General features: G+C 48.7%; 2 long non-coding RNA genes across 6 annotated transcripts in view; one reads left to right on the top strand and one right to left on the bottom strand.

Annotated features, from left to right (window-relative positions):
* LOC122191146 overlaps positions 1-1,200 on the bottom strand; it is a 4,037-nt gene extending 2,837 nt beyond the window's left edge. The window contains exons 1-2 of one of the 4 annotated variants that reach the window (XR_006182320.1): positions 866-1,161; positions 519-684 (exon numbers count right to left, since the gene is read on the bottom strand). This is a non-coding gene — a long non-coding RNA (uncharacterized LOC122191146). Of the gene's footprint in view, positions 1-512 lie in introns of all 4 variants that reach the window. The other 3 variants (XR_006182319.1, XR_006182318.1, XR_006182317.1) reach the window with 3 other exon arrangements.
* LOC122191145 lies at positions 21-5,527 on the top strand. Of its 2 annotated transcripts, none has more exons than XR_006182316.1 (3): positions 21-918; positions 988-1,175; positions 3,949-5,527. It is a non-coding gene; the product is annotated as an uncharacterized LOC122191145 (long non-coding RNA). The 2 variants fall into 2 exon arrangements; XR_006182315.1 differs by having other exon boundaries at positions 1,018-1,175; positions 3,949-4,543.
* The last annotated feature ends 3,319 nt before the right edge of the window (positions 5,528-8,846 follow it).

Raw genomic sequence — 8,846 nt, 5'->3', positions numbered from 1 at the left:
TCCTCTCCTCTCCTCTCCTCTCCTCTCCTCTCCTCTCCTCTCCTCTCTTCTCTCTAGTCCAGAAATTTTATACAGCTTAGAAGGTAAATGTAAAGATATCTTCACTACCTAAAGCCTGAGAGCTGTTATATGCTCTCATTAGGAAGATGGGGAGTTCAGACACATACAGAAGATGGATTAAGAAACTGCATACTGCTGTGAAAGATTTTGTGCTATCAGTCCTTTTGGAAGCAGATAGCAAACTGCTCTGACCATCCCCCTCAACTCCCAGCTTCCACACGATCAGGTCTCAACTCCCAGCTTCCATTACCCTCTTTTTAATGCCTCTGGGAAGTGATTCTATCTCATACTATTTGAAGTAAATAAGCTGCCCTCCTAAATCTTTCCAGTACATATTCTTCAGGAAGCAAAGACACACAGGCTGCCATCACCTGAGAAGCAACGTAAACAGAGTCAACAGTCAATGTGGTTTTCGTGCATCTCAGTTAAAAATAACAATAAAGAAAAAGAACCTGGACCTGCGTTCGCCGCTGGAATGCACAGCTGGATGCAGATCAGAGAGAGCCAAATCCAAGTCAGCACGTCGGCCTTTCTTTTGGAAGAGGAGGAACAATAGTATCCATAGCCCACAGCATCTCGCTATAGACAGAGGCCTCCAGTCCGTGGGACATCAGGTTGAGCAGGCTGAGAAAAGGGAAAATATCAGACCCAAACAGGCTTCGATAGCAAGGCCGTTAGAGAGGAAAGAAGCAAGTAGCTGAGGGGAGATGTAGAAACACATCCTTCTCTTCACATAGATTTCAGTCTAACTCCAACAAACAAACAAACAAACAAACAAACAGAGCCAACAACCAGAAGGACCCACGGTCAGAAGGAATTGCAGAAGGGAACAATGCAGCTAATTTTCTTGTGGAGAAGGTGGGTGGAGAATTGCAGAAATGTCACAGTTTCCCTCCCTCCCATTTTCTTCAAGGGTGTTTTCCTCAGAGCTCTTCCTTGCTCTTCTCCTCCCCACAGCAATCAGCCAAGCTGGGAAGAGGAGATTGTCTCTAAACTCAGCAGTGTGCCTTGAGCACGGAACAAGTGCTGACAGTAAACAAGTAAGCACAGTCGACAGCTGTGGCAACCACAGAGGCAAAGCCTGCTCAGTGACAGGAATGAAGGCTGTTCCAGAGGTAAGGAGGGTTTGTCTTTCTTTTCTGGTCACAGCTGTGCTTCTTACTGTTACTGGCTTAGAGGATTAGGGCAGCAGAGTTTTGGAACTCTGCATCCAGAAGGGTCTTGCCCCTGTCCCACAGTGTGCGGGGATTTCGAGCTCCTTGCTCTTTCTGTTACTCGCCCGTGCTTAGGCTGTATTCAGAGAATAAAGAACTGCAAAATGGTAATAATTTTATAACAGGTGGCCAAAATTTCCAATGTGAAAATCAGAAAGTCTATTGCAACAGATAATTCAGGAGCAAAGTGAATGTAAATAATTCACTTTTCCTAAATGGTAAGGGATGAGATCTTACACAACGAAGAACAGTAATTTTTTTTTCAGCCAAGTAAATAGTAGTTAGCCAAGTAATAGTAATTCCTTTTCAGCCAAGTAAATTTTTTTTGCTCACTTCTCTGCCATAGTCTGCATTTGGAAAGTAAAAGCTACAGTGTTTTATGACCCTAAGGAGTCAGCAGAATAGAATTAGAAAGGTACAGAAGCAGTTAGGCATTTAACCTTTGCAAGAAGTTTACAGGAGTCAAGTAAGATGCTTTTGCTTTTGGCAGGTTTCTGTTAATGACTAAATAAATGGACATTTAAAAGATATTGGACAATAGTATTCCCCTCCTCCTCCCACCCCCCCACCTCTTTCTGTATTTTCTGTTCTCTTAGTGTGCTTGTACAGGAATCACTAACACAGTGTCCAAACATAGTCCACTATTATATTACTGGAGATGATAATACATTTCTAGAATGATGAACAGGCTGTTCATTTTCTTAGCCTTTCCATGTGGGAAGGAGTCCATGCTGAGCATGTCTACTTCTTGTAGGCTTTTATTATTTTTGTAAATAGCCATGTTTCCTGTTTTTGCAGTAAATTAAATAAATATTAAGCACAATGACAAGCACAGTTCTACATAATCTTTAGCTGATGCATGCAAAAAACAAACATTATTGAAGGCAAAGTTATACCAATGTTACAGAGATGGATCAAAACCAAAATCTTGGAATGGAATCTCGGTGTGAAGGTTCAACCTCTACTGCCGTACCAACAACCCCCACTCTTGGTATTGTGGAACAACATAATTCAAGAGGAGGCGTTACTTTTGGAGCATCCCCCATAGATAGAAGCAGTGAGCAGGAAGGACGTGGAGCTCTTGGAGCGGGTCCAGAGGAGGGGAACTGAGATGATCAGAGGGTTGGAGCACCTCTCCTATGAGGAAAGGCTGAGGGAGTTGGGTTTGTTTAGCTTGGAGAAGAGAAGGCTTCAGGGAGACCTCATTGTAGCCTTCCAATATTTGTAAGGAGAGTATAAAGAGGAGGGGCAATGACTGTTTCAAGGGTGGGTAGTGATAGAACAAGGGGGAATGGTTTTAAACTGAGGCAGGGGAGATGTAGGTTAGATATTAGGGGGAAGTTTTTCACACAGAGGGCATTGATGCACTGGAACAGGCTGCCCAGGGAGGCTGTGGAAGCCCCATCCCTGGAGGCATTCAAGGCCAGGCTGGATGTGGCTCTGGGCAGCCTGGTCTGGTGGTTGGTGACCCTGCACATAGCAGGGGGGTTGAAACTAGATGTTCATTGTGTTTGTTTTCAACCCAGGCCATTCTAGGTTTCTAGGATTCTATGATCCTATGATTTGAACTCCCCTACAGGAACTTCATTAAAAGAGAGACATGGATCTGTTGAGGTGCCTCCAGAGGAGGACCACAGATGCGATGCTAGGGATAGAGCCTCCCCTATGAGGACAGGATGAAAGAGCTGGGGCTGTTCAGCCTGGAAAAGAGAAGACTCCCGGGAGATCTGCTAGTGCCCTTTCAGTATCTAAACTGGGGCAGTAAGAAAGAAGGGGACAGACTCTTCAGCAGTTCTGTTGTGGCAGAGAAGGGGAAATGGTTTCATACTAAAAGAGGGGACATTTATATCGTATATTGAGGTTTAGAAGTTTTTGGTGTTAAGTGTAGCGAAGCACAGGAACTGATTGCCCAAAGATGTGGGGATGTCTTGTCCGTGGGTACATTCAACATCAGGCTGAGCAACTTGGTCTAGCTGTAGACGTCCATGTTTATTGCAGGGGATTTGGACCAGATGACCTTGAAGGGTCCCTTCCAACACAAACAATACTCTGATTCTTTGACTGGGATGCAGGAGCTATTTCTTGAGGAGATATCTGAAATTAGTGCTCAACAGGCTGTCCAGGGGGATTGTGGATTCTCCTCCTCTGGAGACATTCAGGACCCACCTGGACACCTTTCCTGTGCAGCCTGTTGTAGGGGGCCTGCTTGGCAGGGAGGTTGGACTTGATGATCTCTGGAGGTCCCTTCCAGCTCCTGCAATTCTGTGATTCACTCAACTTATCACACTAACAGAATAAAGAACCACTAGTCCAGACCATCCTGTAATCAGCTTTATGGGCTCCAAATTGGCTTTGATCTCTTCAGGAGGCGTATTCAAGGTGATTCCGTAAACCAGCAGAAGCTAGGAAAGGACATGCCTCCTCATGGCAAGCTGGTTCTTAGGTGCAGATTTCATAGCCCTGTGGAACCTGCTGTATTTGGAAGAGAATGGGAAACAAAGGGCGTGAAGCAAAGCCTATGGGAGTGGACTGGGCCTCCTGTTAGCCTTCTGGCATGAGTCAATAGTGAGTTTCTAGTAGCTTAGGGAGAAGGCATAGCATATGGCCAGTGCTAAATGTAATGAGTTGTCTTTTCTTCCTTTTTTTCTGCACATTCCATTTTTCTCTTTTACAGACCTGTGACCAGGAGCTGGGAACAGGTACAAAGAAAGAACGATGTCTTCGGGAGAAAAGCCTACTTCTGTGCGCCCTTCTTCTCAGTACTCTCCTTGGTTTTGCATTACTCATCACCTACATCACGATGACTTGTGCTCCAGGTATAATGTGGAATATCCTTTTCCCTGACTCCATATCCACCCTGTTTTTAAGATCTCTTCCTCCCTCTGCCTGCATGGATTATTGTGCCCAGTGTCTGTGTGAGGGTAAGACTTTCAGAAAGACGAAGAAGCGTAAAAAAGTACTAGCTGTAAAAAAGGTAGATTGTTCTGCCTCCTCCTTGTGTGATAGTAGGGAGATATCCCCCTGCTTGTCCTCCTCTGACTGCCATTTGATAAGCCTGGGCCCAGCTTTGTGAGAGAGCAGCATTATATTGCCAAGAAGTTCTTGAATTTCATCATCCTGGCTTCTAGCTTCTATGACCCTGCTCCATCTGCAGTCAGCTCCAGGAAACTGGCTCTGAATCTGAGATTCAGAGCTTCTCTTCCACTTGTCTATCCTTGCTTTAATAAGCCTAGTTCTAGTTTTCTAATGCCAACCACTATATTGATATACAGAAAACTCACATTCTCCTGGGCAGTGGGGAAGCTGTGAGTGGAGACCTGAAATAGTCAGTTACCTTTCAAATTCACTAAAAAGCTATCTGCAGAACAGTCCACACAAATGCTGACATGTACAGATAGCTTAATATTGAGGCTGTGTTTATATGGGTGGGTACATGTATCTCCTACTCCAAAACAAGCATGGTTGACAGGCATTTTTCTTCAACTTCTGTCATGAATGGTTCACTAGAGAAACTAGGGAAAAAGTTGTTAGTTTCGATCATGTCCATTTCCACTCTGCGTACCTCCTTCCACTTTAACAAACCACAGTTTGAAACCATAGCATGAAAATCTTGCTTTGATCTGTGAGTGGTTAATTTAATAGTAGAGCTGATGTTGATGTTGTATCTGATGTCGATACAAGACCCTGACTCTAAGTGAGAGCATACACCCATTGGGTTCACAGCATTCCGGATGAAGGAGGTTTTAAATGAAAGCAAGATACACCACAAGCAAGTCTTTGTCCTGTTTAAAAGCTGTCATTGCCAAGAAACGTTTGTTTCCCATGCTTGAACACCTCCCTGCGTGCATTAACCTCTTCTCCTTACCTTCTTTGTACCATGTCCTCCTTTTGCTTTGTGGGTGAACATCACCAGTAGTTCCTTGTTTGTCGCCTGGTCAAATCAGTGCGTGCTGTTTGAGAGAAAACAGAGAGAAGGCGGAGTAATCCAACCTGTGGCTGCCGAGCAGGAACCACTGGAGGGCACCACCCCTGGACGAATTGCCTGTCTTTGACTGACACAATCTCCCTTGCACAGTGCAAAGCAGCTTTGGTGTGAAGTCAAAGACAGAGGGTATATTATTGCATCCTCAGCAAAAACTTACAGGGAGTTCAACAGTCTGTATGCAATGGAGCTTGTATCAAACAGAAATCTTATTCTAAGTTTCCTCTTTTTTTCTTTTTTCTCCTGGCACTCTTGGCCAGACTCCTGAATTCTAGGTATGACACTGTAGTGCCCTGTGAGGATTTCCACAAATTTGACTGTGGCAGCTGGGAAGGCAAACACTCAAGCACAAAAGTATCACGAAACATTTTTGATGTGCTGTTGGAAGAAAACCAGCTGATATTGAAAAAGCTTTTAGGTAGGAAGAGGCCAAGCCCCACCTCACCTCAGCCTCCCTTCAGGTGCAGAGTGCGATAGGGTCTCCCCTGACTTCCCTCCAGGCTACGCAATCCCAGCTTCCTGAGCTGCTCCTCATAAGACTTGTGCTCCAGACCCCTCACCAGCTTTGCTGCCCTTCTCTGGACACGCTCCAGGGCCTCCATGCCTTTCTTGCAGTGAGGGGCCCAAAAGCGAGCACAGTACTCCAGCTGCAGCCTCAGCAGGGCTCAGAACAGAGGGATGGTCACTCCCCTGCTCCTGCTGGCAATGCTATTTCTGATACAAGCCAGGACGCCATTGGCTTTCACGGCCACCTGGGCACACTGCTGGCTCACGTTCAGCCCAGCACAGACCAATACCCCCAGCTCTGTTTCCTCTACACACTCTTGCGGGGCAGCCACTCTGCCCCAGACCTGTAGCGCTGCCTGGGCTTGTTATGGCCAAAGTGCAGGACCAAGGATTCCCTTCGTGTGGCCTCACCCCACACAGCTAGGACATGCCGGGCCGCATGAGATCTCATCCCAGTCCTGCTCAGGGGCATCATCTGTTTGAACAGGAGCGAGCTGATGAGCAGCTTCTCGATAGGGTTGGCATTTGCTTTACAGAATCGAAATCCGCTGCCTCTGTAAGTCTTTGCCTCTTACTACCACTAGATGGTAGCCTTAGCGAGCATTTCCCCTTCCTCTGCGAAGTCCAGTTTAATACTCAACTGCAAAGTTTCTAATTGATCAAGTCTGCACTTTTCTCACAAACAGTACAGGGCCAGGATGCTGGCGCTGGCTGCTAGTAACTGCTAGTAGTAGACTCAAGTGAACAAAGCTGAAGGTGTGTTCAGTATATCAAGCCCAGTACAAAGGCAAGTATACACTGCATCACTTGCTCTGCCCTTACGGTGGGGGGGAAGGGGAAGGAGGGGATTTACTCCCTCAGTCTCCACGCAGAGGTTTAGGGATGCACAGTTCAGGGACCTGAGAAATACACGGATCCTGACAGCTCTAGTGCTCTCAGAATGGCATCCTTGAAGAGCAGCCTTGAACGGAGAAGCGTTACTGCGCTCTCCGTAGCTGCAGTTTGGTACTTGAAGGAGTAAACCCGCACTTCAAAAGGAATGGTAGAATCACAGAACCATTACGGCTGGGAAAGAGTCTCACACCGCCACGTCCAGCCCCGACCCACAAAGAGTCCTTCCGCGGTTTGCCCTAAGGGAATAATGACGCTATTTGAATAGTCATCATCCAAGTTGCTTTATTGCTAAACCAATATCACGGGAGCACAAAACCAGCCACAGCCGGGGATGGCGGTGCCGTGCCCGCAGGCCGGCGCCCCGGACGCCGCTTTGAAGGGCGCAGCCCGGATCGGCGCTGCGGACGGAGCCCCGGGAGGTACCGACGGCCGCGGCCCCGCACCTCCCCGCTCCGCCCCGCCCCGGCCCGCACCTCCCCGTTCCCTCGGGCAGCTCCGGCCGCGGTCGCGGGAGAGACAGAGCAGGAGGCGCGAGGAGGAGGGCAGGAAGCCGTTGCCGGGGCGACGCGCGGCTGGGGCGGGCGCTGTGCGGGTGGCAACTCGTTGGAACGCGTGCCGTTGCTAGCGGCTTGCTTGCCGTGACGCCGCTAGGCACGGCTCTGTGCCGCAACCGGAGCCGAGCCGACGCCGCGCTGCCAGGTGGGGAAACGGGCCGGGCGGGCGGGGAGCGCTTCGAGCCGGGCAGCGCTGGGCTCTGCCGTCCTCCCGAGTGCCGGCACTGCCTCCGGCATTAAGGCGGCCGGCAGCTTTCGTCGCCGCCCGTCTGCTTCGGCCGTTGAGCGACAGAAGACGCGGCGCTGGGGCACGGCTCGGGGAGGCCGAGCCTAATCTCCGTCCCGCGTTCCTCCTCCTGCGCTCTTTTTCATGGAAAGCTGTGCCAGCTTCTGCAAACGTACAGCTTCCTGAAAAAGTAAGTGTGGTAAACCCGTAATTTTGTCAGTACGGGCAAGATTGTAACCGACAGCTAACAGAAAATAAACATGGGAGGGAGTGGGCTGAAAGAAAGATGCAGAACCACAGAAGTTGCAAGAAAATAACTTGTGATTATATTTCTTCCCACCTAGATATAACAGAGTTGAACAGAGAGAGCTTGTGAAACAAGACATCTTGAAGGCAAAGCACAACGGCAGGGAGAAGCTCAGCCTCGGATAGGTGTACATGGCCGCAGCCAGCAGGCGGGCATGAAGACGCTAGCAGAGACACAGGCCAAAGAGCAGCAAGACCACCTCAGCTACGGAGCAGCCAGAGCGCCTGAAAATGCGACAAGCATCAGGTACCACAGACACGCACTCAGGGGAGAGACCCCTTCACCAGGGGCTATTCCCCACGCACGGGGTCCCCTCCCCAGGTGTCACAGTTTTATGACTTTTGGCTATCAGTATTACACACCATTACATCATGTAATGCACTGGGGGTTTTATTTGTAATGCTCAGTTCCGAATATTTGTCTGACAGAGGAGAACTACATTTCCCCAGGTGGCTATGTGGTCAGCGAGGAGATAGAACTGTGTGCAAGGTCACCTGATCCTTCTTTGCCTGCTCTATTCCATCTGCACTTCTCCATTTGCAATTTGCCATCTGCTGTTATCCATCTGCTCAACTGAACTGGACCTACACCTCAGCGTTGTGACAAGACCTACCTACCTGACAAACTCTCAATCTCTCTCATTGTATTTTGCTGATTGCTAAACGACATTGCTCGACGTCGGATTGTTGCTGCTGTTTTCAATTGCTTTGGAGTTGATGCAGGTGAAGAAGAGCATAGAAAGAAGAAGGATGAGGTGACCTTGCATACAGTTATATCTCCTTGCTGACCGCAAAGCCACCTGGGGAAACGTAGTTCTCCTCTGTCGGACAAATATGTGGAACTGAGCATTACAAATAAAACCCCCAGTGCATTACACGATGTTACCGTGTGTAATACTGATAGCCAAAAGTCATAACACAATGACATGGGTCACGGAACTGGGCCAAAGAGGCGGTAAACCGTTGACACCAGGCGGAGGGACCCCAGCCGCACCCACACACAAGGGGATCCCTCAAAAACTCGAGGGCGAAGCCCCATCTCACCTGCACGCACGAGGTCCCCTCCCCAGCCGGAGGGCACCCCAGCCTTGCCTGCACGCATG

Source organism: Lagopus leucura, unplaced genomic scaffold (assembly GCF_019238085.1).
Source record: "Lagopus leucura isolate 7727_CA_CO unplaced genomic scaffold, USGS_WTPT01 33663-0_obj-0_obj, whole genome shotgun sequence".
In the NCBI taxonomy this organism is placed as follows: domain Eukaryota; kingdom Metazoa; phylum Chordata; class Aves; order Galliformes; family Phasianidae; genus Lagopus; species Lagopus leucura.
This window is presented reverse-complemented; position numbering and strand designations above follow the sequence as displayed.